General features: G+C 44.9%; 1 long non-coding RNA gene across 1 annotated transcript; it reads left to right on the top strand.

Moving 5' to 3' along the window:
- On the top strand, positions 1-26,815 carry LOC146347827 (uncharacterized). Its single transcript, XR_014789901.1, has 5 exons — positions 1-391; positions 18,063-18,174; positions 18,373-18,610; positions 19,622-19,710; positions 26,015-26,815. It is a non-coding gene; the product is annotated as an uncharacterized LOC146347827 (long non-coding RNA).
- Positions 26,816-27,916: the final 1,101 nt, after the last annotated feature.

Here is a 27,916-nt window from a genome sequence, read left to right as displayed (position 1 = left end):
AGTCAGTTACCAGAATTGCGAAGTGGAAGAAGCTTGTTTTGTCCTCCCTGTAGGACCCTGAACCTTAAGACACATTAGTAGGGAGGTTTCCTTTTGAATTTTTTTTTAAGAGTTATGATTTTTCCCCCCAAAACACTATTAGTTCCTTGTTTGTTTATGTTCTTTTATATTGTATAAAGGGCTGTTTAAGTTGTTCCTGTGTTGCTGGATCTTGATTCACCTTGAGAAGATTGCTGCAGAGCTGGAGTGAACAGAATAGAGCCTGTTTTCCTTCTTCGGCCAGCAGAAAAATTGATCTTCAGATAAAAGTTTAATTATATTTCGTGAGTGTGAGAACTGAAGCTGAAAAAAGACAGAACTTTGGAAGGATGTGCTGTCTTTTGTTGTTTTGGTGAGTTATGCATGCAAAATTATTAGATGTGTGCATTATTATTGTTTTTAATTAAGATATATAACTAGTTGTTAATTGTTCTTGTATAACACCTTTGCCGTGAGTCCCTTTAGAGACCCTGAAGAAAAGGTGTTACACTATATCTTTCTGTTATTCATTTGTACCCTAGGATAGGTGCAGAGGCCTAATCCAGACTGGGACCCTGTGATGGGGGTAGGGGGCTTTAACCCTCCCCCCCCCACACACACACACATTATGGTCCCAACCTGAATCAGGCCTCCATACCTGCAATTTCTACTGCAAAATAGCAATTCATAAAGCAAACAGATACTATTTTGAAGTAGAAATGGAAGGCATGGGTGCCTGATCCATACTGGGACCATAATGGATGGTGGGGGAAAGAAGAGTTAAAGCCCTCCCACCCAGCCCCCATGCTATGGTCCTGATCTGGATCAGGTGCCCTGTACCTACTCTAAAGTAAAAAATGAAAATAAGACATAGCTGCTAGCTACATCTTTAAGGTAATGTCTGCATTGATCCGGAGGCTATCACAAAAAAGTAGGAGTGGGCAAATCAGTCTATTTCTGGTGCAGGCCACTTTTGCATCTGTTAATCCATATGTCATTTCCATCCTTTTTCTAAATTAATATGTGATTTTTAAAAAAAAAAATCAACAAAATTGTGTTTATTTTAAATATGCACTGTCTTGCAAAATACACATTTAAAAATGCATTTTGTTGTGTTTATACTGCCCTGCCCCCATAAAGGAAAGAGCTTCTTGCCACAAAGGTTTTTCCTCAAAGCCCTGGCTACAAGCATACATTTTTTTTTGTCCTGGGAAGCGGTTCCAAGCATAGTTATTTTTTTAATGTCACCACCCATCTCCCTCCTAAATAAACCCTCATACAGAACACCCTTTTCCGTGCCAGTAAACAGTATTTTATTGGAAAACTGGCTCAAGGCCTTAAATTTAAAGGGTGAAGAGAATCTTGCAGGCAATAAAGGTTCTCAGTATTTTTTTAAAAAACCAACAATAAATAACTCATGGCACGCAGAACAGATGGCTAAAATATACATAGATTTTATGTATAGATTTTAAAAATGGATAGAATGAAAAATACAAGCAGGATTTCTTTAAAAAATTCTGAAGTGATACAGTAAGCGGAATTTCTATTTGGATTCAGTCATAAGGATTTATAGACTAATTAACATAATAAACTTTTAAATTATTTACAGCACAATCCTAAGCATGTTTTCTCGGAGCTCACTGAATTAAGAGGGTCTTACTTTCATACAATTAAGTGTAGGATTGCAGCTTCAACCTTTTTGATGTTTAGGATTATGTTCAGGATTGCAACTTTAAATCTGTGTCTAGCAGCTTCATCTTTAAAAAACACACACACTAGAGTAGGTGTAGGTGACCCATTCTGAAGGGGGGGGGGCTGTTGGAATCTTGATCGGGCCCTTGCAGCTACTCTAGAGTAAAAAAGGAAAAGAAAGGAAGACCTAGCTGCTAGACACAGATTTAAAGCAATGTTTGCTTTGGCCCTAAATGTGCATAGGATTACAGCCTTAGAGAGTTGTGAAAGCTACCAAGTTTAAGCTTCTTTATAATCTAAAATATTAAACCATTTTAAAGCATTCTGAAATATATTTTATAGCAGAAGAGTACGCACTGTATTCTAATCCCGATGTAATTTTGTATGGTTTTCTAATTTCCCCCCACTGATTTTCAGTCGCCCTTTGACAAACAACATTTATGTTCAAAGCAGGTCAAAAACATTGTTTTTACCTCCTCTGTGTATTTGCCCCATAGTGTGCTCTGTGGTGTTGCTTTTATCTGCTTGCAGCATCTTTGTTTATTGGCTGCAAATGTAACATGTTCCGTCCTTGCATTCTGGTCATCTGGAAGTGAGTATTTACACCGGCTACTACATCATACCTTCCTTGTCCCTCAAAGGTCATTTGGTTTACATAGCTAAAACTGAACTCCCATTAGGAGCTCCAGATCTACAGATAATGAATGCTCTCAGCAGATGGTCTAATACACCACCATCTAAAAAAAGGGTGAGTTGTTTAGTTTATTGTTTATCCAGTGAAGAGCAAATGGGAAGCCGTTCAACCTCTGTAAATAGAGTTATAATTTCTAAGAAATTACTTAGTAATCAGTAATGGTTAATGACTTGTTTGATGGTTAAATGTCAAGAGGAAAAGGCCAGTGAGTTTCATTAATGTGCTAGCAAATTTGTTGCTAACTACATTAGCAACAGTCCTTTTGCCTGTTGAAAACTTTAATGAACAGCATATTAGTAAGTATTAGGCTGCTTTGCAAGAGAAGGGCTACAGCAGAGTTGGTGGAGAAAGCTCCTGCATTTAGCTTTGCACATCAATTAGACAGCTAAGAGAGAATGCTACCTTGGGATTTTGCCTAGCATGTGGTAGCATTGTTCTCCCACCCACCACCAACTATGATTTTAAAAGGCCTGGTGATGGGCGAATTTACCCCAATCTGATGAGAGCAAGAGAGCATGCATGCTGAGTGTGACTATCTGAACAGGAAACCAAGCCACATGTGAGAACAAAATGGAGAAAAGGGATACACCTACCTGGTTGTTTCTTCAAATGTGATTGGTTGTGGGGTAAAGGGACGTCATCACAGTTTACCATAAGCAAAGGGGTTACTCCAACCAATTCAGTGCATTGTTTGGCATTGTTTAGCTTCTGTGCATGCTCAGAAGCTCATGATCAATTCCAAGCTTAATAGCAAATTCGTGAAATGGTGGCCCAGACTCATTAAAAAGGTAAGCATTGCAAATAGGCAAAATTTGACCAGCAAGCCGACTAATTGCAAAATTCAGTAGGTTCACTATTTAAAACACAGTTGCCTCAAAGTACCATGGGAAATCACACACAGAAGCAAGCCTCTAGGCACGATCGACTTGATGTCTTGAGAACCACAGCTTAGATTCAGAGAAGTTTCCAGAGGGTGGCCGGAGTGAGGAGTGATCACTAATATTGACATATGGTATCAGCTACCCCACATGGGATGTGCACTGGAGGTTTGGGGGGGGGGGTGATCACCACCAGAGGGGGAAGACGCCATGCATGAGTGGAAGCAATGTTATGCTTTCCTGGATTCAAGCCCACATGTGCAGATCATCATAAGGTGAACTGCACTGCAACATCTGTGTCGCAATCCATATTGGATAAGAGTTTTCTACACGATGCTCATTGAGCATGAATGCACATGGGATTGCTCATTCCTATCCATCCCATAATGCTGATGTGAACTGTCTCAGGCTACTAGTTGCATACAACCATATCTGGATAAGGGTCATTAACTTTGCAGGATATCCCCACTTTCTTTTCTTTCTTTCGTGTGTGTGTGTGTGTGTGTGTGTGTGAATATGTATAGAAGATGATTCAACTTTTTATAGTGGTTATTCTTACCAGCCTGTCTCCTGAAAGAGAGCTCTTACTTGAAATATACTAGATATTTTTTTAATCAGTAAAATGTTAGATATTGACTGGAATTAGATTTTCTTTTAAACTTCAAATGTTCCATCTTGCTGCAAAGCTCTATATACTACAGGCAAAATAAGTTCACCTCCGGTATCAGAGGCAGTATGCCTATGTATACCAGTTGCTAGGGAATGTACACCACTTGTTGGGGAACATGGGCAGGAGGGTGCTGTTGCACTCGTGTCCTGTTTGTGGGTTCCTGGTCAACAGCTGGTTGGCTGCTGTGTGAATATAATGCTGGACTAGATGGACCCTGGGTCTGATCCAGCAGTTCTTATGTTGGGGGGGGGGTGCTGTTGCACTCTTGTCCTGGGCTAGATCTACACTAGTACTTTTTATCAGTACTGAAGTGCACTGATAACTGTTGGGGCACATTACATATCTACTGCTTTTCTAGCGTTATTTCCCACTTTTTATTCCGTATTATCCAAAATACCGCAACAGATGTCATTTATACTACAGGGTATAAATGCGCAAGAGGGATATAGCGTCACCATGATGGGATCGTATTGATATGACACAAGGTGTAGATCTGGCCCTTCTTGTGGGTTTCCAGTCGACAGCTGGTTGGCCACTGTGTGAACAGAATGCTGGGCTAGATGGACCCTTGGTCTGATCCAGCAGGGCTCTTCTTAGGTTCTTATGGTGGTTTTTTAACATAAAAGTTTTTGCACACCAATAAATATCTTTGGAGTGATTAATTATGGTCAAACTGGTATATTTCCCAGGCTTGCTCAACTGAAACTGCCTGGCTCCAAAATTCTAAGGCCCCAACCCCCTATTCTCAAGCTGTCTGTCTATTAGTATGTGACTATATTAAGTTTCTTGGTTAGTCCTATTCAGGAGTTATGGCCTGAACCTGTGCACAGTAGCTGCACCCCAACATCCCTGGCTGTCCTGGCTCAAGCCCCAACTTCCTTGCATTGAGTGGGAAGATTCTGAGTGCATCCAGCTAAGCAGGTTCAGTTAATTGGGGTTTATGTGTGTAGGCCTTTAACACTAATACAATATAAGTACAAATTGTATATAACTGGGCATACCTATTTCTCGTGTGGACCCATATCCAGCCATCCCCATCCCAGAAAAACATGGCAGCCACCATGTGTTTGTAGCAGCTATCATTCCCCTCCCCACCACCACCATGCTTTGGCATGACAACTTCTTGGATTTGGCACTGAGGGCAAATCCAAGATGGCGGACTGAAGCTGCTCAGTACCAGAGCACCCCTGAATTAAAAACAAAAAAATTAAAAACGGTATCAAGGGTAGGGCCACCCAGAGTGGTTGGGCACCGGCAGCTGCATGAGTATGCCTTGTAGTTGTGCCAGACCTGCCATCAAGGCTCAGTTTACTCAGAAGCCTTTAGTGAGGAGCTTTGTCAAAGGCTTTCTGGAAGAAAAAAACTTTATTATTAAAGGATGCCCATAAATAAAGCAACAGTTATGCTGCTGGCTTGATGAATGAGCCCTGCTTTGCTCAATCTAGCAACCATTACTCACCAGCTTTCTTGGGGAGTGACTGACCATCAGCTGCTCTACAGGCAGGCCTACAATTACCAGCACTTAAGGGGATGTCTCCCCCCACCCGTATGAACCTTTCTGTTCAGCAGTATCTTCAGAGGGGCCCCTGTTGTGAGCAGCTTGAACTCCTGAAATTAACCTCTGCAGGCAGTAGGACCATGCCAGCAGTGGTGCCCTCCATAAGGAACTGCCTGCCGAGGGAGGTCTGACAAGCCAGCCCCCTCCAAGACGAGTTCCAGAGGTGTGCAGAAGACAAGGCATTTAAAAGACTTGGCTAAACAATATTTTTTCTGCTCACCATTTTAGGGAACAATCCTATGGCCCCTAGAGAGCATCTGAGGGCCCATAAGATGGGTTAGATTCCCAGATCTGAGAGACCTTGGAGCTGGACATTGGAGTCCCCCCTCCCCTTGCAGCTGGTGTGGAAAGAACCGTGCCAGCTGCCTCTCCGAGGTCAGCTGGCACAACCTGAGGGGGGAAAGGGGGCGCTTCAGTGGGAGGGAGGAGATGAGACTGGAAACGTCAGGTTACGAGCTATCCTGAGGCCTCTCCTGCTTCCTTTCCTCCCCCTCCAAGATGCTTTTGCTAGACAGGCAGAAAAGCCCATCCAGCGAAAATGCAGGGCGGAAAGGCAGGGACGCAAAGATCGCCTCCACTGCTCCTTCCACCCTGCAAAGGATGATCATACGTAGTGCTGTGCCAAAATTTCTCCCACATTTTTTTGACCATTCACATTCAATTTGATAGAAGAGAAATTGCTTTCAGAAAGAAATTCAGTGGGGAAGAAATTTCAGAGAATTTCTCAAGGCTGGGGTTTGGGTTTCTTGGGCTTACCTTACTTAGGAGGTGGCCAAGGAGTGAGCATCAGTGTCCAGTTTTTCATTGTACAATCATCTCTCCGGCCGTCTGTAGCCTCCTCAGCTTCCTACACTTTAATTAAAGCCCAGTTTAAGGCACCATGAATAATTCCTCCCATAGGGCTTTTTCAGATCAGGACATGCAGGCAGCCTGGGAGGCTAGCTGTGATTAGGTAAGCCCCCAAACATCACAAACATAAATTATAAAACATCCTGAATGAGGCAGAACAATGGGAGCCTCTTTCATAGGGGGAGAAAACTTTCAGGAAATTGAAGGGCAGGTTTGGGCTCAGCACTAGCTCCACGCCTCCACCTCATCCCTGGAGCTGGACACAAGACTGCCCCCACCTGCATTACAGTGGATGCAAATTGGGGGCCAGCCTGCCAAGGCAGTTGATGCAGCACAAAAAAACCCCAAACCTCTTAGTAAAAATGAAAGAAGCTGTGCTACAAGCCCTGCCAATGGGGAGTCCTACGTGGGAGAAATGGTTGAGAATTTCTCCTCCCCCTAGGAAAAATTTGGTGAAATTATGTCCCAAATTTCTCTGCCCACAAGTAAAGTGGAGAATTTCAAGAGGCCATTTGCACACAGCTCTAAGCGTAAGTCTCTGAGTTTGGAGGATTATGATCATCGCAATAGGATTGCGCCCTTACTTGTTTTTATTCTGGTTTTTGTTGCTGTTAATGCTGGTTGATTTTTAGAAAATCGTGTGTGTGTGTGTGTGTGTGTGTGTGTATGTTTATGTATGTATGTATATATATATATATATATATATATATGACAGAGGCCCCTTATAAATGCCGAAAGTGTGTGCGCGCGTGTGCGCGCAAAACCAATTTCATTCCAAAGAGTCGAATTCCATTTCAGAGAAGCTCTCAGGGGGCATCTTCCAGGGGTGAGCGGGGCTGAAGGCAAAAAGAGCAGGGCCTCAAAACCAAGAAGTACCAGCATATTTTAGCTTAAAGCTCTTACTGCCAGCAGCTCAGCCTTAGGAGAGGCGTTTCAACACTTTAGAAAGGGGGAAAATGCATAAAAACCTGGAAACCACTGAATGATCAATGGTTGAGGGAAAGGAGCGAGGCCAGGTAAAAGGGGCATGGCTTTATGGGACACCCCCCCCCGAGGGCCAGTTTTGACCCCCAGGACTGAGGTTCTGCACCCCTGAGATGCATCAAAGAAATAACAACTCCAGAAGCCTGCCGCTCTTCATTTTTTGAGGCCTAGTCCAAACACAGGCATTGGCCTTTCTGTTTTTTAAAATTGCCTAATATAGTGTCAGCCCTAAACAAGAGTTCATTATAATATTCCTTTCTGGCAGCTCCCTCACACCACATCGTAGACAAAGAAAGCAGGAAAAAGAAATACTGTTCTTCTTTCATGAGCAGTTAAGGAGAAGTGACATTTTATCTAGGTGTGTAAAATACTGTTGTAGCTCAGAGCCATTACAAAATGAGGATGTCTTGACGTGGTGGGACTGCCCAAGATGAAATGGCAGGTATCTCCTGGCTAAATTTCACAGAAATCTTAATAATATGGAATAAATACTATTTGTTCTGAACATCACCTGCAGTGATTCCATCTAATTCTCTAGTTATTGAAGTCTAAAGCAGCTAATTTCGATTCACACTTGCAGCGTTTTTTGCTACCAAGAGGTAGAGTCCCCTTCTTTTCATGTACATGCAATCTTTCTTTACAGTTGCATGCTAAGCATTACAACTGAATGTAACTCTACTGGGCTTTATACATTTACACTGCAATCCTCTGCATGTCTACTCTGAAGTGTCATTGTGTTCTATGGGGCTTATTCCCAGGTAAGTGTGTGTAGAATTGCAGCCTTAAGCTACTTCGTACACCAAGGTCACCAATATATAAAACTGGTAGAGAGTTAAGTACCAGCTCTTTTACCAGTACTATATTTTCAATGCTTAAATAGAAAAGAAGAGTGAGTAATTTTATTCAAAATGTTGATCCAGTGTTATCAACGTAAAGTATTAATCACGAGTAAGGAATGGTACATCCAATAAAGGTGTGTGGCCAAAATAGTCATATCTCTCCCTATGCAATTTGTTTCATGGTTGGATCCAGACTAAAAATGCAATCCTTTTCTTTTTTCATTTCTCACTTTTCCACTACAAATAGCACTCAAGGCAGCCAATATAAGATAAAATACAAAACTATAATGAAAACAAAAAAGCAAATCAAAACCTACTTCAGTAAACAAGCCAAAAGCCTATCTGAATACAATGTCTTTGCCTGCCAGCTGGATGGACAACAAAGATGGAACAAGACTGGCCCCCCTAACTCCCTGGGAGTGCATCTCATTGAACTCAATAGGTCCTACTTCTAAGCAGAAGTGTATAGGATTGCACTGTAAGTTAATTGAAGTCAATAGGACTTGAGTTAAGTTTATTATTTCTTTATTTAACGTTATTTATAGGCCTCCCCATAACAAAACGTTACCTTGGCAGTTCACAAAATTAAAACATAAAATAAAATGCAGTATTGAATTTTCAGATAAGATCTGGATCAGTCCAAGAAAATGGAGAGCACAGAATAATGATCAGCAAAGCTTAATCAAGGTTAAAAGGTATAACATGATTTAAAAGGTTGCCTAGCCCTGAAAGGACATTAGAGGAGGTGCCAGGCAGACCACTCTGGGGTGGGTATTCCACAAGGCCCTTTCACTAATAGCCACCATACCTCACTTGTCAGGGGCACTCGGAGGAGATGGGTCTCAGATGAAGATCGCATGACTAACTTATCCCATTGCTTTCTAAGGGACCTACATTGAACCAACTTAGTTTGGATACAACCTATTACCTGCTCATAGGAAAGTTCATGGGAGTTCACAACTAAATGTTCCACAAGTGCACGATAGCCAGTAAGAATAATGCTCTTGGCCTGTGAATTTGTGGTACTGGTAGCATGGTAAAATAACTTGCTTAGATTGCAATCCTAAGCACAATAACCGGGAAGCATGTTCTACCAAATAATTCATATGAGTTACTTTCCAGTAAAGCACTTTTATAGTCATTAGCTTGGTCACCTGTGATGAATAGGGAGGCCATGTGCCCTACTTTACATAGGACAGCCCTCTATTTGAAGGCATCCTCTGTTTGAAGGGCTGTCCTGTCCAAGTACAGTTTCACCAGAAGATGGGAGAGCTGGGGGCCGAAGTTAGTACCTGGACAGCAGACTGAGCAGGCACACAGATCACCCAGTCACAGTCTTCCCCACTATTGGGAGATGTAGCATGCAGCCCTATGGCTTGTGCCCTCGCTACTCAGAAACCCCTGAACTTGGAGGCCTCTAAGCTTCCTATGCCCAGATGGGCTGAAGCCAAGCAGGGCAGGAAGAGCAGCAGAGGTTATTTTTGCCTCCCCATCCTCCATTTTTTGCTTTTTCGCTGGACAGGCCTTTTAGTCCATCAAGTGAGGCCACTTTGGAGGGGGAGGGAAGGAGGAGGCTCAGGATAAATCGTATCGTGGCCTCTCTAGTTCCTTCCCTACCCACCGGAACATCTCCTTTTCCCCCTCTCTGAGTTTCTAACCTTGGCGGGCAGCCAGCATGTGTGTTTTTTCTGCACCAGCTGCGAGAGGGCAGACGAGGGGGGTCGGATCTCCGACTTCCCTTTCCAAGGTCGGAGCACTGTCTCTGACCTTAGAGGGGAATCTGAACTATCCTATGGTCCCTGGGATGCTCGCTAGAGACACTAGGATTGCTCTTGTATTGCATTTCTACATAAATTATAGTATTTATGTCCAAGTATCCATCTATACATATAAATCAGCATGTCAATTGTATGCCAATCTGTGACTGTTGTCCTCCTTTTGGGCAATGTGTAAACAGACACCCTAGTGATGTGTAAAAATTGCCTCCAGATGACTGGGCAGGAAATGGGAGATGAGTTTGTTCATTAAAAAAAAAAGAAAAGAAAAAAGGAGGCCACAGATGCCTCACACAGATGATCTAGTGCAGCCGTCCCCAACCAAGGGAGAGGGCCTTTTCGGTGGTGGCCCTCCAATCGTGGAATGATCTCCACAATGAGGCCTGCCTGATGCCAACATTGCTATCTTTTCGGTGCCAAGTTAAGACCTTTCTCTTCTCCCAGGCATTTGGCAGCACATGATAAGTTTGAATCAGTCCTGGATTGTTTTATGGTTATGGTTGTTTGCTTTGAGATTGCTGTTTGAAGTTGTTTTAGATATGTTCTCTTGTGTATATTGTCTGTTCATGCAGTGTTTATGGAAATGGCTTTAATCTCTGTATAATGTATTTTTTAGCGTTTTTAATCTTTGTAAACTGCCCAGAGAGCTTTGGCTATTCAGTGGTATAGAAATGTAAATAACAATAACAACAACAACAACAACAACCTGCTACCATCCAGAGGGCTGACTGGGGGAAGCTTAGAGTTGAAGTCCAACACATCTGGAGTTTAGGAAAGACTGGTCACATCTGGTCACTTGGGCAGATTTATTTGCAAAAATGCGTTGAAGACATTCTGTTGATTGCCAAATCAACAGTAAGCTAGCTTTAACTAAAAGAGATAGTCTAGGATCAGAGTACTGGTTAATTTTAGACATCTAGTTGGAAAACAGGGGAGGAGGTATTTCCCAAAGCTGGCCCTTTAATTCTGTAAGAACAAATGCAATTGATAGATCCATTATATAAATTAAAACTATAAAAGTCAATTTTTAAGGGATGGTCACAAGTCTTAAATGACTAAGAAACAGTTACCAGTGTATTGTTGCCAGTGTAAAGGCTGGGTGAAGAAGAGTGGTAATTAGCCCACACAAAAACACAGTTTGCGCTGCTAAAACAATTACGCTAATTTATTAAGATAACTCTGTAAACTATTATCATCAGTGCAGCTGGTGAGTCTTCCAGAGATCTCCACCAGCCAAGCAAAGGGGGGAACCCTAGGATATGTGTTGAGTCATGGTATCTTCAAAATATGGTGCAAATATAGAGCTTCCACTAGCTTTGCACCCTATATTTATACCCTTTTCACTGGGAAGGAGATCACTCCTTAAACTGTTTCTCCTCCCCCAGCAACAGCAATCAACTAATCATATTTGGAAGAAAAGGTTCATTGCCTGTTTGGATAGGCTGGCAAATAGGAAACACCTGGGAATTTCTGGAAGTTCCCAGAAGGAGCTGAACCTACCTTCCCTTCGTCATCATGATCTTGGTCATTATCAATTCACTGCAGCCATTCTGCTATAACTTACTCTACCTTGAAAGCATCTCATTATTTCAGGCAATTAGTTGCAACAGCTGGGAAAAGCCACCCCATTTGGGAGTAGGGGGGTGGATTTATTTCATGAAATGGGTCTTATCAGGCTAAAAATTACTTCAGACTTTTCTGGCAAGCAATCTGGCTGACAATGGATAACAAAGCAAACTGGGATGGGACTAGGCAGATGAGATTTAGGAGCAAGCTTGATTGGCTGTGGCTGGTGTCACTATTGACATGGAGCAGAGATAGTTCCTACCCCAGTCATGTTCCAGACAACGGGCTTCTCCATATGGGGCTTCTATCCTGCGGTTGAGATTGGTTACTCATGGATGTCTGCGGGTCCTTTACATGATGTTGTCAACCTCTGGGGCATCTCACATGATAAGGGCGCAATCCTGTGCAGATAGGCGGCCGCCTCCAAACTCAGAGGTGACCGCCTATCCAGTGCAGGGCAGGAGAAGCACAGAGGGGATCATTCCCTCCATGCTTCTCCTGCCCTGCATTTTCGGCTAGACAGCCAATTTCGGCTGTCTAGGCATCGGAGAGCAAAGTGGGGGAGGAGGCTGCCGGATGACACATAGGATGTGTCGTACTGGCATTTCCACCCTCCCCACCCCAGAATGCTCCCGGCACACCCTGTTTTGGTTGCTCCGTGCTCCTCTTGCGAGCGTGGAACACGGGGATGTTCCGTGCTGCCTGTGAGGCAGCATGGAAGGGGGGGAAGGACGGTTCTCCAGGAACTGACCTCGGAGCACGGGCTAGCAGCCATAGGATTGCTCCCTCCATGACCTTTATCCCATTTTTTAAAAGATCAGAGTTAATGAGCTATCAAATTACAGTGCATTGAGTTTCCTCATGAAAAATTATTTTATTTAATTATTCTTGTATTACATTTCTATACTGCCCAAAGCTCTCTGGGTGGTTTACAAAGATTAAAAACATTAAAAATAAAGTATACAGAGATTAAAAGCCATTTACATTAAAACACACACAGACAATATTAGGGGTGGACGAAAGTCCCTTACCTGTCCTCGAAGGACGTTCGCGGTGGGGGGGAGGCGCTTCGCTGCTGGCCCCGCGAAGTTCAGGCTGGGGGGGGAGGCTTCCCGCCTCGCCCCGGCCGAAATTCAGGCCGGGGGGGAGGCTTCCCGCCTCGCCCCGGCCGAAATTCAGGCCGGGGAGGAGGCTTCCCGCCTCGCCCGGCCGCGAACGCGAAAGTGTTTTGTTTTTTTTTTTAACGCCCCCTGATAGGCTACGTGACGATTGACGTAGCCTATCACGGCTGACTTTGCAAATCTAGCCGTGATAACCTACGTTAATCGTTACGTAGCCTATCAGGGGGCGTGTTTTTTTTTTCTTTTATTGCAATGGCGGCGGCGGCAGCCGGTCGAAAGACCGGCTGCCGCTCCCGCCCCGCTCGAACACCCGCCGAACCGCCAGCCGGACCCGCCGCCGGGAGGGACATTCGGCAAAGGTAAGTCCCGTCCCGAGGGGGGGTGTGGGGGGCGTTCGGAGGATTTCTCCCCGAAACTTGTTCGGGGGGCCGAACACGTTGGTGCTCGGCCCCCCGAAGTTTCGGGGAGAAATTCTCCGCCAACCCTAGACAATATATACAAGAGAACATATATCTAAAACAACTTCAAACAAGCAATCTCAAGACAATCCAGGATCGATTAAAACTCATCATATGCTCCCAAATGCCTGAGAGAAGAGAAAGGTCTTAACCTGGCACTGAAAAAATAACAATGAAAAGATGAAATCCCGCAATAAAGAGGAGCTAGACCACAGCGCCATCTAGTGGTTGTGTAATGAAACATACAGAAAAATGCAGATAAGGGGGGGAAGAGGGAGGGAGAAGGGAAGCGTGTGTAAAGGGAGCCTGTTGTGATCCTGCATTTAAAACGGAAGCAGAAAGCCCTGGTAAAGTTGCAAAATTTTAGCCTGGTGTAGAAACGCTTAACATCTCTTCACATTCTCCCATATAAGTGAATGGTTGCATTCACTTGTGGGGGTGGAGGAGAATTCCTGCCTGAAAGCCTGGAGAGCTGCTGCCAGCCAGAGTCGACAATACTGGGCTAGATGGACCAAGGGTCTGACTCGGTATAAGGCAGCTTCCTGTGTTCCTATGTTCCTGTGAGTACACCAGGGGTGGGGAACCTCTTACATTCTGAGGGCCAACTTCGAAGCTTTCAGGGCCACATTCCAGTGGTGGTCAGGACCAAAGGCAAAAGGGGGTGAAGACACAGGCAAAAGGGATGGAGCCAAAAATACCCCCAAATACCAGCAACCTAGCTTAAAGCTCTTACTGCCAGTCATGAAGCCTTGTTGTTGTTGTTTATTCGGTCAGTCGCTTCCGACTCTTTGTGACTTCATGGACCAGCCCACGCCAGAGCTTCCTGTCGGCCGTCGCCACCCCCAGCTCCCCCAAGGTCGAGTCCATCACCTTAGGAGAAGCATTTCAGCCGTTTAGAATGGGGAAAAACTGCACAAACAATGGGAAACCACCATAGAATTGGTGGGTGGGGGAAAGGGGGTGAAGGGTGGTCATCTGAGGATGCCAGGGAAGGCCAGATTTGGCTACTAGGCCTGCGGCACCCCAGTGCTGGAGGGCACCATTGCAGTAAAGGGAAACCTGCCCTTTGGCACTGACACCAGGTGGCCTGGCCCTTACCAAAAATGATGCCTGCCCTAGCTCCATGGATACCCTGTCATAATGAAAGGAATTTTGCAAGTCACAGAGATAATAAACTATGCACCTGCAGCTTTCTCTTTTTCTGCTTCAAACCCAGAGAGCAAAAAGTGGTACAAGGCAAACCTGTCTAAGTGAATGTGCAGCATGCTGTGGGAGATTATGATCAATCTTCTGCACTGCTCTAGTTATAGGGAGTCAATGTACTACGGGAACATTAATAGTATCACCAACTGCAATGGCATCTACACAGCCCAGACCCTTTAGCATAGCATCCTAGTTTATGGGTGCTCCTGACTGGCATCCGTGGTGAAAGGCTTTGACAGGGAGATCAGCCAGTTCTGCCAAGGATTCAAAGGCATGTAATTAGAAATGCATTTACATTGGCAGCCTCTGCCTTCTGGACTCCCCGCCTCTGACTCATTTGAATCATTTCAAACATGAGAAGCCATTATTTGGTGCATGTCTTCTTTCTACTTAATCTAGTCTCACCTGACAATGGACAAAGGCTGGGAAACTTTAATCAGAGGGTGCTTTATTAAACTGCAGGTTTATGCCCATTTGGGCAGACATTGTGAGAACAGAAACACACATACACCACCAGTCTAAAAAGCCTTATTTTAACTTCCTTTAACAAAAGTTGAAACTGCTGAGCTTAAAAGTGAAAGATGCATGAGGAACTTCACACATACCGTGCAGCCCATAATGACAGGAGAATCCATACTTTTTTTTACTGCCTCCTTTCCCACCCGCCACCCATCCTTGGGCAGCTGCCAGGGATGCCACATCCCATCAGAGCGCCCCCACCCACAGTGCTGATGTTTGTTTTGGACCCACCCAGCTGACCACAGGGAGCCAATTTCAAAGGGGAACAAAAATAATTTTGCTAAGACTGAGGCAGCTTCAGAAGATTCCTTCTGTTTAAGATTTTTCTCAGAAAAAAATTCCGTCTTACCATTTTCCTTTTTTCTTGGTAAATCTGAGAAGAGTTAGAGTAGGGATCTACAGTTGGCAGCCCATGGGGTAAATCAAGCCTTTGTAGTAGTAGTAGTAGTAGTAGTAGTTATGATGATAGTAATAAATTTGTAAACCGCCTCATAACCAAAGCTCTCTGGGCAGTTTACAAAGATTAAAAACATAAAAAATACAATATGCAAAATTTAAAAACATAAAAAACACACAGACTGTATACACAAAGACAATATATACAGTCAGGGCCAGAAATATTGGAACAAGGATAACTGTTTTGGCAGTTGGCCAAACACCACCACATTGAAGCTGAAAGGAAACACACCCAGATGGGAGTGAAGTCAAGACTTTCAGCTGTAATTCAAGGGGTTTGACAAAAGTGGGGCACTAAGCATTCAGGAAGTACAGCCAGTGGCATACACACACACCCATCGTTGGTGGCTCATAAGTAATGGAACAAACCAACATCATTTCAAACTTAAGGAACGCCTTTAATACCTGGATGAAAATCCTTTGCAGTCAATGACTGCCTGAAGTCTGGAACCCATAGACATGACCAAATGCTGAGTTTCCTCCCTTGAGATGTTTTGCCAGGCCTTTACTGCAGCTGCCTTCAGCTGCTGCTTGTTTGTTGGACTTTCTGCCTTCAGTCCTGCCTTCAGTAAGTGAAAAGCATGCTCTATTGGGTGGAGATCAGGTGACTGACTTGGCCATTGAAGAACATCCCACTTCTTTGCCTTGAGAAACGCTTGGGTAGCTTTTGCTGTATGTCTTAGGTCATTATCCATCTGCAATATGAAGTGGCATCCTATCAGTTTGGCAGCATTCGGTTGAATCTGCAATACTTCAGATTCAGAATACCCTATACACTTCTGAATTCATCCTGCTACTTTTATCAGCAGTCAGGTCATCAATAAACACCAGTGACCTGGTTCCATTGGCAGCCATACATGCCCATGCCATAATACCGCCTCCACCATGTTTGACAGATGACGTGGTATGCTTTGGATCATGAGCTGTTCCTTTCCTTCTCCATACTTTTCTCTTCCCATCATTCTGGCACAAGTTCATCTTGGTTTCATCAGTCCAAAGAATCTTATTCCAGAACTAGGCAGACTTTTTTAGGTGTTTGCTGGCAAAGGCTAATCTGGCCTTTCGGTTCTTGCACGTTACCAGTGGTTTGCACCTTGTTGTGAAGCCTCTGTATTTACATTCATAAAGCCGTCTCTTGACTGTAGATGTTGACAATGACATGCCTACCTCCGCAAGAGCGTTCTTGACCTGGCTAGATGTTGTGAAAGGGTTCCTCTTCACCATGAGCAGAATTCTGCGGTCATCCACTTTAGTTGTCTTCCGTGGTCTTCCAGGCCTTTTGCTGTTGCTGAGCTTGCCAGGTAATTCCTTCTTTTTCAGGATGTTCCAAACTGTTGTGTTGGCCACTCCCACTGTTTTTGCTATCTCTCTGATGGGTTTATGTTGTTTCCTCAGCCTAATGATGGCCTCCTTCACTCACATGTACATCTCTTTGGACCCCATGTTGGGAGTTCCAGTGAACAGCTACCAAATGCAAATGTAACACTCAGAACCACCTCCAGGCCTTTTATCTGCTTGATTGGTCATGGGGTACCCAGGAAACAGGCCACACCTGGCCATGCAGCTGCTTGTCAGCCATTTGTTCCATTACTTATAAGCCACCAACGACGGGTGGGTGTGTATGCCACTGGCTGTACTTCCTGAATGCTTTTGTCAAACTTTTGTCAAACCCCTTGAATTACAGCTGAAAGTCCTGACTTCGCTCCCATCTGGGTATGTTTCATTTCAACTTCAATGTGGTGGTGGACAGAGGCCAACTGCCAAAACAGTTATTCTTGTTCCAATATTTCTGGCCCTGACTGTAATATATCTAAAAACAACTTTGAGCAATCAGCCACACCATAGAACAAATCCCGGTTCAATGAAAACTCATCCCATGCTGCCAAATGCCTGGGAGAAAAGTCTTGACCTGGCACCAAAAATGTTGGTGCTAACAATGTTGGCGGTAACACTAACAATGTTGGTGCCAGGCAAACCTCGTCGGGGAGATCATTCCATAATTGGGGGGCCACCACTGAGAAGGCCCTCTCCCTTGTTGCTGTCTTCTGATCCTCCCTTAGAGTAGGCATCCGGAGGGGCACCTTAGATGTTGAGCATAGTGTACAAGTATGTTCAAGCCGGGAGAGGTGCTCCATCAGGTATTGCGGTCCTGAGCTGAGTAAGGCTTTATAAGTTAAAACCAGCACCTTGAATCTGGCTTTGAAACATACAGGTAGACAATGCACGTGGGCCAGAGTTGGTCTTACATGTTCGGCCCTTCTGGTCTCTGTTATCAATCTGGCCACCGCATTTTGCATGAGCTGTTACATATTATCCTAGCATTGTTGTCTCAGTACCTTCCCCAACCTAGTACCCTCCAGATGTTTTGGACAATGACTCCCAGTAGGCCTGACCATTGGCCATGCTATCTGGGGCTAGTGGGAGTTGAAGCCCAAAGTACCTGGAAGGCACCAGGTTGTCTGGGGACATACACATGAAGAAAAGGAATCCATAATATCATAAATAGAGGAGCTAGATGGGCATTGTTTCCCCTGAAACTGAGGAAAAGAGAACTGCACCACATCTCTGAATCCTGCTCCTACCTGGGCTTGCCAACTTTTTTACCTCATTGGTACTCACCTTTAATAGCCAAATGGCGCACATAAATCCAGCAAAAGAAGCTGTCCCCATTAGTACACTGGCATAACTCCACGTAGGACTTCCAGGCGACCACGGTTCATGTTTCAAACCACATGGAAGAACCACTACAAATGCCCTTAAATAACATTTTCTTCTTTTCCAGGCCAGTCTTTAATACGTCCTGGAGCAGGCCTTTGGACATTTATATGAATCTCTTACCTCCACTGTAATCTGAGAAAGTAGACCCTGGGTACTTCCCATTGGACTTTCATCAGGTACTGCAGTCTCTACTCAGACTGAAGACTACCCAGTGTTTACATTTTAGAATAATAATAAATGCATCCATATCCTTGTGCACTCTCACACCATCTGCCCCCTTCCACCCCATGCTGTCAGAGATTTTTTCTCTCACACATTCTCTCTCTCTCTCTCTCTCTCTCTCTCTCTCTCTCTCTCTCTCTCATCTCTTCCAGCTCCCTACCTCCAGAATGCTATCATTCCTGCTTTCCTTCTCTGGGCTATTTATCTTCACAGTCTGCTACAATGGATTGCAGATGTCAAGCAGCAAGATTCAACGCTGCCTGCTGTTTTCCAGCTCTTGAAGAAAGCAGAGAACAGAAGAAGCCTGGACAAACCCAAAATGAATAAATCTCTCCTCAGATATTGTTGCTGTGTGTTTGACACTCATTCTAGTTCGAGTTGAAGCGTTAGGTAACCACGTCCAAAGGAAAACAGACTCTCTTCTTTTGTATCACTCTCCTCTGCCTTTAATAGCAGCCTGACATATGAAAACTTAGCAGGTGAACATTTTCTCAGCATTTTCTCACCATGCCCGGAAAACACCAGTGTGGTTGGTTTCTTTATGTCAGGCTCATGTTCCAGGCACAAAAACAGAGCCAGTTTTAAAAAGTCGAAACTGTAGATAGGATTCTGGTGCCTGTAGTAAGGAGATGAGGAGAAGAAGGAATTGTAGCAGTTACAATTACAGTTGTATTAACCTTTGCATGATAAAGCCGCTTCTGCCATAATTCCTCCTTCTACTATTTACTATGGAATGTTTATGTCCCACATACTGACCTAAGTTCTCAAGATGCCTTGTAATAAATTTAATATATATTGAAGCACATAAGAGATACTAGGAAGGATCAAGAGTGTTTATAAGGCTTCCCCCAGACCTCTGATGTATTGGGTCATATCTAGCATTGTTCTGACACTAGTGTTAATGAGGGTGTGCTAGGGTAAACCAAGCTGGCACAACATAACTAGTACAACAAAGTGGCAATTTGCTGACAAAACTTGGTGATGCCCCAGCAAAAAAGGGATATTTTTTCTTCAGAACAATTGTTTTAATGCAAAATCAGCCCTTTTTTGCCAGTGTGCCATAAACTTTTGGCAGCAAATCAGTGCTAGTTAGGTTGCAGAAGCGTTGGTTTACACTAGTGTAGCATCATTAACACTAGCGCAAGGACAGCATTGGATCCTACCCTCTGACAGGAACATCCCTTACAGGCATGCAAGTTATATTCTATTTACTAGTGAGTGTACTACTTTACTACACATACACACATCTTGGTCAAATCTATATTCTGAGCGAACAACTGCTTTTTGTTTGTTTTTAAGTTCTGTTCCAGTTCAGACTGAGCAGAACTTTTCAAATCATTGTCCAAGTTCTGTTCAGTTGGGGGGGGGACGACGACTAACTGCTGTTTTGTGTTTGTTTAGATTTGGTTTTGACTGCCTTCCCTAAAGTTGTAAGCTAAATGTGGAGAGGGAGAATAGTATTCTTCACCATGGTTACCAAATCCAGTAAGGTAATTAAATAACGCATTTCTTCTCAAATGCAAAGGTGTTTTTTGTTGTTTGTTTTTACCAAATTTAACAGGGACCAACCTGTTTCTGGCATTCGTAAAAAGTAAGCAGCTAAGGAAACATCAAGAACAGCTCGCTCGCTCTCATCTCCAAAGGAAAGCATGAATTCAAAAGGAGTTTAAAAAAAAAATAATCCCTTTTAATTAGGTGCCATTTTTGATGTCAACTACATGAAAGGGATACGATCACCAAGAAGCAGCTAGGATGACAAATATATATCTCCCAGACATCTGAAAATGAAATGCCACCTGTTTGCCTTCTTAAATTCCCAGTCCACAGTATACAGTTCACAGCGACTCAAAGGGAAGGAAAGCATCCAGAATGTTGTAACTTAATTTTCTCCATGTTTTTTTTTCCCTTTCCCCCTTCAGAGCTGATATAAACTTGTTTGCTAGTGGCCAGATTAATGGGGTATAGTGAGTGTCTATGAATATGGAACTTCCCGTCACATAACACCCTTACAAACCAACCCTATGCTCATTTACTTCAATGTAAGCCCTGCTGAGTTCAGTGGCACGTACTTCGAAGTAAATTTGTAGCCCTAGGCACTTTGTCATTATTCACACTTAGCTGGAGACAGTGGTCCTGTCTAGATAGATTAGGATTGAATATGTGAAGGATGGGGGGGGGGCATTAGGGATATGCCTGCTGGCCCCACCACCTCCAACCTCCCATACATGTATCAGACCTTGTACACAGAGCCGACACATGTACATCCGTATATGTGGTCTTAAAAACTGGAAGGTACAGATTGTGTGTTCAGATATATGCCTGTATGCCAGCCTTCCCCAACCTAGTGCCCTCTAGACGTGTTTGATTGTGTGAAGGTTTGAGGCCTACAGAGGCAAGGAAAAAGTCAGGCCTAGAGGCCTGGAGTTTTCTGTTGGGAGGGGATATCCCTGAGAGGAGTAGGTTCATTTCCCTGGTTGAGTTTCAGTTTCATTTACCCAGATAAGTTTAATTTCTTCAGGTTTTAAGTAGTACTTTTGGTTTTGAGGGAGGAGGGTATAAAGAGAGAGAGAGTCAGAAAGGCCAGAGTTGGGGAGACCAGAGCCTGAGGAGGGAGCAGGAAGAAGCAGCCTGGAGAAGTCTAAGTACAGCTAGGGTAAAGGAACTTGCGTTTTCCAACTTTTATTTTCTCTTCATGCCTTTTGCATAGGGATGTTAGAGAATTCCTCCACGGATCCCAGGGGGGCCGAATTCCAGTGAATTCAGCCCCCCGAAATCCGTGGTGGAACGAAACCCCCCCGCCCCTCCACCCCACGAAAGCCCCACAAAACAGAGCCTACCTGGCTGCGGCTCCGGCGGTGGCGGCAGCTCTGGCCGCTGCCGGGCTGCTGCGGCTGCAAATGGCAGCCATCATAGTGGCCGCCATTTGCGTCTCTACGCCGGCCCATGATAGGCTACGTATATATTTACGTAGCCTATCACGGCTAAAGCAGGGATGCAAATGGCGTCCCCTATGCTATTTGCATTCCCACTTTAGCCATGATAGGCTACGTAAATATTTATGTAGCCTATCGTGGGTTTGCGTAGGGACGCAAATGGTGTCCCCTACGCAGGACACCATTTGCATCTGCACCAGCCCGGCAGTGGCTGGAGGCCCCGCTGCGGGTTGGCCCGACCGGCAACTCTGCAGCCTGGCCATGGAGCGGAGCCAGCCAGGCAGGATTCCGGGGGGGGGGGGAACAGATCACCTCCCCCCCACGTCGAGGATTCTGGGGGAAGGAATGGATCGCCTCCCCCCACCTGCAGAACCCGGCAGAGCCAGGTAAGTGGGGTTTCCTACACCCCTACTTTTGCATCACTCAGCTCTATTGAGAAAATACCTTTAGTTGTGATTTGCTTGCTTTAATTTACAAGTAAACTGTTGTGGTTAAACCCTGTGTCTAGAGTGTTGATCATCCCACATCTATAGCCAATACCCCCACGTTATTGGAAAGGGGAAAGTAAAAGAAGGAAGATGGGGCTCTTAAGCAGGCAAGAGATCCTTAAGGAGATGCTCAGAGGGTCCAGGTCATAAGCAGAACCCTGACAAACTGCAATTCCCATCATTCCCAACCAGCATAGCCACTGGCAGTCCAGCACATCTGGAGGACACCAGGTTGGGGGAGGCCACAGTAGGCCCAGGTTGGGGGAGGCCGCAGTAGGCCTTGAGCGCATGGAGTTCAGGGGCAAGGGCAAAGACGGTGTCTCCAAACCACCCTCCACCATGCATTCATTTCTACCTGAACACATGCCTGTATATACTCATCCCACTGTCTTCTCTGGTCAGCATCCTTCAAGAACCTGCAAAACCTGTTTGACCTGTGAGAGTATCAAGTCTAAGGGAAAGTTAAATGTGTCCTGTTTGATCTGAGATGGCTCATTGCCAGTTGCATATCACTGCTTAATGCTGCAGTCACTGCCAGACACACATGTCTAAACTAGCAGCAAAGAAGCAAAGAGGATTCAGCTTCCTCTCTTTTGCATGCCACAGCTCCTTCCCCTGAGGAGGCGGCAGGGTGTGCAAAGCTGGGTGTGCAAACTAGCCTCCATCACTCCCCATCAGAGGACCTGGTTCTTGGGCCATGGAGCAAGTGACATCAGGTGGGCATGGTCATGCCCATTTGATGTCATACGACTATGGAGGACTGGGGGGTGGGGGAGTGGATGAGGAGTTCTGCGCCCCTGAACTAGCCCCACCCCCCACCCCCTGTGCATTGGCACAGGGTTTCTTTCATAAATCTCTTTTACCCTGAATTTTATTTATTTATTTATTTAATTTCTTAATCACCCATCTGGCCGGTCACCCGGCCACTCTGGGCAATGTACAACAGTACAATTTTAAACAGTAAAATTACACATTAAAACATTGTTTAAAAATACCCTAACCCACCCCAAATGCCTGCCTGAACAACCAAGTTTTCAATGCTTGGTGGAAGCTCATCAAAGAGGGGGCATGGCGGAGCTCCCTAGGGAGGGAGTTCCACAGAGTGGAATCCACAGAGTTCCACAGAATCAGACCTTTGGTCCACCTAGCCTATTGCTGCTACTCTGATTAGCAGAGGTTTTCCCAGGTCACCGGCAAAGCTCTTTCCCAGCACTGCTAGCTGATCTCCTTTTCACTGGAGATTCCAGGGAGTGAACCTGGAAGCCTTTGCAAGCGAAGCACAGGCTTTAATACTAAGCACTGACCCCTTCCATTTTCTGCTTTCAGACAGAATGGAAAATGCTCTGTGTGGTGAAGTCTTTACACAAGCCCTTTTCTAAAGAGGAGGGCACTCTAAAACAAATGCTAAAAAGATCCAGCAGAAATGTGTCAATATCCACAAAGGGGTTTGGGGTTTTTTTGCAGCCTTCAGTAAGAAGCTAGCGCTGACTGCATTGCATTCAGGCAAGTGCCCTCGACTTAAATATGACGGCACAGGAGCAGATTTCCGCTGGCATGATGGAACTTCCCCCTGCTCTCTTCAGCCCTGCAGTCCTCAGTGCACCTCCTAAATCTGCTCCAGAGGGTCTCCCAAGCTCCTGGAGCAGATTAGGGGATCACAGGGGGTACTGCTGGGTGGAAAGGGGGGAAACTATGGGCTGTTTTAGGGTTGTGGGTGGTTTGTTAACCATGGCAACAAGCCATCCTCGCCCAGTTCGGATGGCACAATAAATCATGGCAACCGTCCACTGCAACCTGAATATTCAAAATGGCCACCAGCACATGCCGCAACCCACCGTGGGTTTAAATAAGTCATGGTGGACTGCAGTGATCATGCAGACTAAGTCATGGTCTCTAAAGAGCACACCAGACAACAGTCTGGCCAGTGCATTTTGCACTACCTGTATTTCCTGAACACTTTTCAAGGGCAGCCCCACATAATGTGTGTTATTCAGTAATCTAAATGAGAGGTCGTTAAAGCATGGATTTCTGTGGCCAGATCTGCCTTCTACAGAAAGAGACACAGCTACTCCCAAGATGCAAACCTGGTCCTTCAGATGGAGCACAACCTCATCCAGAAAGGTTGTACCCTCAAACCAACAGAGCCTCCATTGTCTGAACTGAGCCTCAGTTGGTTTGCTCACAACCAGTTCCTCACTCTCTAGACAATGGTTCCAGACTTCCACAGCCTCCTTGGCATCAGTTGAAAAAGAGAGACAGAAACAGAGATAGTGATGAGACCCATCTCCCAAACTGTGGATGTCACCGCCCAGTGCCTTCCTATAGATATTAAAAAGCATAGGGGACAATGTAGAGCCCCGAGGAACCCCATAAGCCCGATATCCACAAAGCTGAGAAATAGTCCCCCAGCATCACTTTCTGGGAACATTAGGTTCCTGGCCTAATTCAGCCAATTAGGGAAGGAACCAGTGCAACCCCACCCCACCGCCAAGTCCCATATCAACCAAACATCCTAGAAGGTTACCATGATATATGGTAGTGAATGCCACTGAGAAGTCCAGCAGAGCCAACAGGGACATACTCCAAATGTCCAGCTTCCAAGATAGGTCATCCACCAAGGCTATTTCTGTCCCCAAACCAGGCCCGTTGGGTCTGAATCCACAGGGAAACAAGGCGATACAGTCTATCTTCCCAATCTTCAATCGGATTATGGAATGCAACAGAGAACAATGAGGATGAATATCCATTGAGCAGAACTGTAGCATGCAACAGCACTGCAAAGAACTACATAGTGCAGAAGAAGTTGACAAAATACATCATTTAATAGCTGATGGTTAATCCTTACACTAAAGTGGCAATACTATGGATTATGCTCCTGAGGGCTCTGAGTTCAGAGTAGGGATGGCAGAGACACCTGATTCCATCCAGGAATCCGGTGGAACTTCCTCTGCCCACACCCCTGAACCCTGCTTGCTGAGCCCCTGCCCCTGCTCACCCCCTGCCCACACTCAGCGAATGGCCTGCACTCACCCCGGCAGCCTTGTTAAGCTTCACAGTCACCATTTTTTGAGAAATACAATGGCTATCGCAAAAAATGCACATATTTGCATTTGCACGAAAATGCGCCTATTTGCAAATGCGCATGTTTGCGTATGCATAAAAATGCATATTTTTGCAAAAATGTGCATTTTCGCACATACACAAATATGTGCATTCACAAAAATGTGCATTTTCACACATGCGCAAATATGCACATTTTGTGATCACCATTTTATTTCTCAAAAAATGGTGACCCCAGAGCTCGATGAGGCCACTGGGGTGAGTGCAGGCTGCTCGCCGAGCGTAGTATGGTGACTGGCAAGCAGGGACAGGGGCTGGGAGGTGCCCAGGGAACCTGGACAGGGGTGGGCTCACACATCCCTAGTTCAGAGCCCTCTGCCTGTCTGTCTAAGCCCATTACCAAATTCTTGATCGTTAACATTACAAATATTCAAGACATACAAAGGCTCTCCAAGTCAAGCATATTTTCTTTCAGGAATTCTGCCTGCAGCTTTCTCATGTTGTGCATTGAACATCTGTAACCTATGCAAGGTGCGACTCAGTTCCATAAGTCCAGCTTTTATCTTTCAATAATGGAGATGTTATTATCTCTATGGTTCATATTATAAGAGACAATAATGGGCTAGCACTGCCCCTCCCCCACTCTCCCCCCCCCCACGCTTTCACTGCTTCTTGCTGTTAAACTGAGGTTTGACCTTGCATAACATTGCCCAAGCCAATAACTGAAATGCCAATTAAATAAAATGTAGGTTAGTGGATTGGAGCTAAATTAATAGGCTATTAATTGACAACTGTGTTAGATGTTCATTGTCTTGACTGGGAGAGGGAAGAGCCAGAGGAATCTGATTGGAACCACCTTTTTTGGTTCTAAGATTGATAAATAATATATTGGAAATGTGGGCTGAGATAGTGAAGTCTTCTTTTAGAGGAATTAGCAGAATTACCACTCAAGCTAAGGTGCTCTCTTTAGTTATTTAGATTATAAATAGTCTGTGCTGCTGCATCTTATACTTCCTGGGTAAAGCATAGTGAATTATTATCATTTAATCAGGTCCTGGATTCTTCTTATTGTTGATTATTTAAAATTGTTTAGATACATGTGTCTCTATGTGTGTGCTGTCAGTTTATATGTTTGTATGTAAATGGTTTTTTATACCACGTATCATTTTTTAATGGTTTTTAATCTTTGTAAACCACCCAGAGAGTTTCAGCTATTGGACGGTATAGAAATGAAATAAATGAAATGAAATCATGCTTTACATCAAAAAGATTTTAAAACTGTTTTCCCTATCTCTCTGTATGTGGGATTCTAGGCTGATTTACACAAATGGCTCTTGTCTCACAGAAGGCTTCTTGACTGCTTCCTGTTACTTTGGTTTAATCCAGCCCTTTCGAAAGCCACAGAAGCAATGCTGGCCCCTAAATAATTGAGTACCAAAACCAAAAAAGCTCCCCAAGCTAAGTTTCTAAAATGACACAGAGGGTGATGGATTTTGGAGGCAGGAAAACAGCATCCCCTCTGGAATCTGCTGCCAAACTGACAGCTCCACATTACTTCATGAAAAAACTGCTTCTGCAGAAAGAACAACAACCAGGATGAGCCCAAGACATTTTTCTGCCTGAGGCGAAGGACAAGATGGCACCCTCACACAATCCAACCCTTTCCATCAATGAGCTGCCCCTTTCCATCATGCAACTCCTTTGCTGAGGGAACTGCACTGGTTGCCCATTCGCTACCGGGGCAGGTTCAAAGTTTAGCACTAGTGAACAAAGCCCTAAACAACGTGGGGCCAGGATACCTGAGAGAGTGCCTTCTCCCTTACCAACCTGCCCTGTCACCGAGGTCATCGGAGGGCATGTCCCTGGTGGTTCTGCATGGACCCATGGCCTGGTTGGAGTCCACCAGGAAAAGAGCCTTCATCGTGGCAGCCCCCTTTCTTTGGAATTCCCTGCCCCTGGAGGTCAGGCAAGCATCAACACTGCGTTGCTTCCAGCACCTCCTGAAAGCAGCACTGTTCCAGGAGGCATTCCTTAATTGACCAATCATGGTTTTTATTGGCATCTTCATGTGTGTTTTAAAAAATAAGTATAATTTTAATGTGGTGTTTTAATCTTTTTATTCTTTTATTGCTTTATTTCTTGTGTTCACCGCTCCAAAATCTGTTCTAGTTAGGGGGCTCAGGGACACTGCCAAGGCAGGGGGGAAACTGTCAATCCATCACTCCACAAGAGTTGCCTCATTCTACCTAAAGTGGGGGTGGGGGACCTCAACCCCTCCGGGTTTCCCCAGGTAGCCGCGCACACTTCCCAAATCTAGCCCTTGTGGGGTCCCATTTCAGCCCTCCGGGGTTCCCCAGATAGCCACGTACACTTCCCAGGCCCCACCCCTTTTCCCCCAACCACCAATTGTTTGGCGGTTTCCTGAATTTTGAGCATTTTGTCCCTCAACCTAAAAGGCCTCCCCTAAGGCTTAGTTACTGCCAATAAGAGCTTTAAGCTACAATATGCTGGTAACAGTGGCATCTTTGGCCCGGCTACTTCGCCTTTGGCACCACCTGCCACTAGAACACCACTCCTGAGAACTCTGCCCATGGGCTGAAAGAGGTGTCCCCACCCCATTTGGTAGGGCCAGTTCTACCAATGGCATCCCTAACCATATTTGATTTAACATACACCTTAGGAAAATGGCCAGCTCCATGCCTTCCAAGAAATCAATAGCTGTTTCTCTCATCAGTAGCCTAAGCCCTACTGAGCCCCTACTCCCCAGGGTAGGCATTATACATTGCTTTCTGTGGCAGCCCTCAAAATGTCTGGGCCAAAAATCCCTTTGACTGATTTTGCACTGTCAAAACATACTAGGAAATGCCACCAGGAAATAAAAAGCCCCTGTAACCCTTCCATGGATATTTGTCCTCATGAACAGGGCACCTCAAGAACCACTGGAAATCATCTTAGTTTTCAGCTAAAAGGGTTCATAAGTTCATTGCTTTCTTCTACCATATAAAATATAGGAACGAATAACCGCAGAAAAATTACAGGGTTTCTCCCTAATCTGCAGAATTTTTTTTTGATGTATGAAGTTGCCTTATACTCATCAACCTACCCCAGGGGTGGGCAACCTGTGAACCTCCAAATTTTGTTGAACTCTAGCTCCCATCATCCCTGACACATTGGCCATGCTGGCTCAGACTGATGGGAGTTGGAGTCCAACAATA

The sequence above is a fragment of the Heloderma suspectum genome, chromosome 4 (assembly GCF_057233095.1).
Source record: "Heloderma suspectum isolate Gila_16-S chromosome 4, 16-S_ref, whole genome shotgun sequence".
Taxonomy (NCBI): domain Eukaryota; kingdom Metazoa; phylum Chordata; class Lepidosauria; order Squamata; family Helodermatidae; genus Heloderma; species Heloderma suspectum.
Note: the sequence above shows the minus strand (reverse complement) of the source record. Positions and strands in the feature narration are given on the sequence as shown.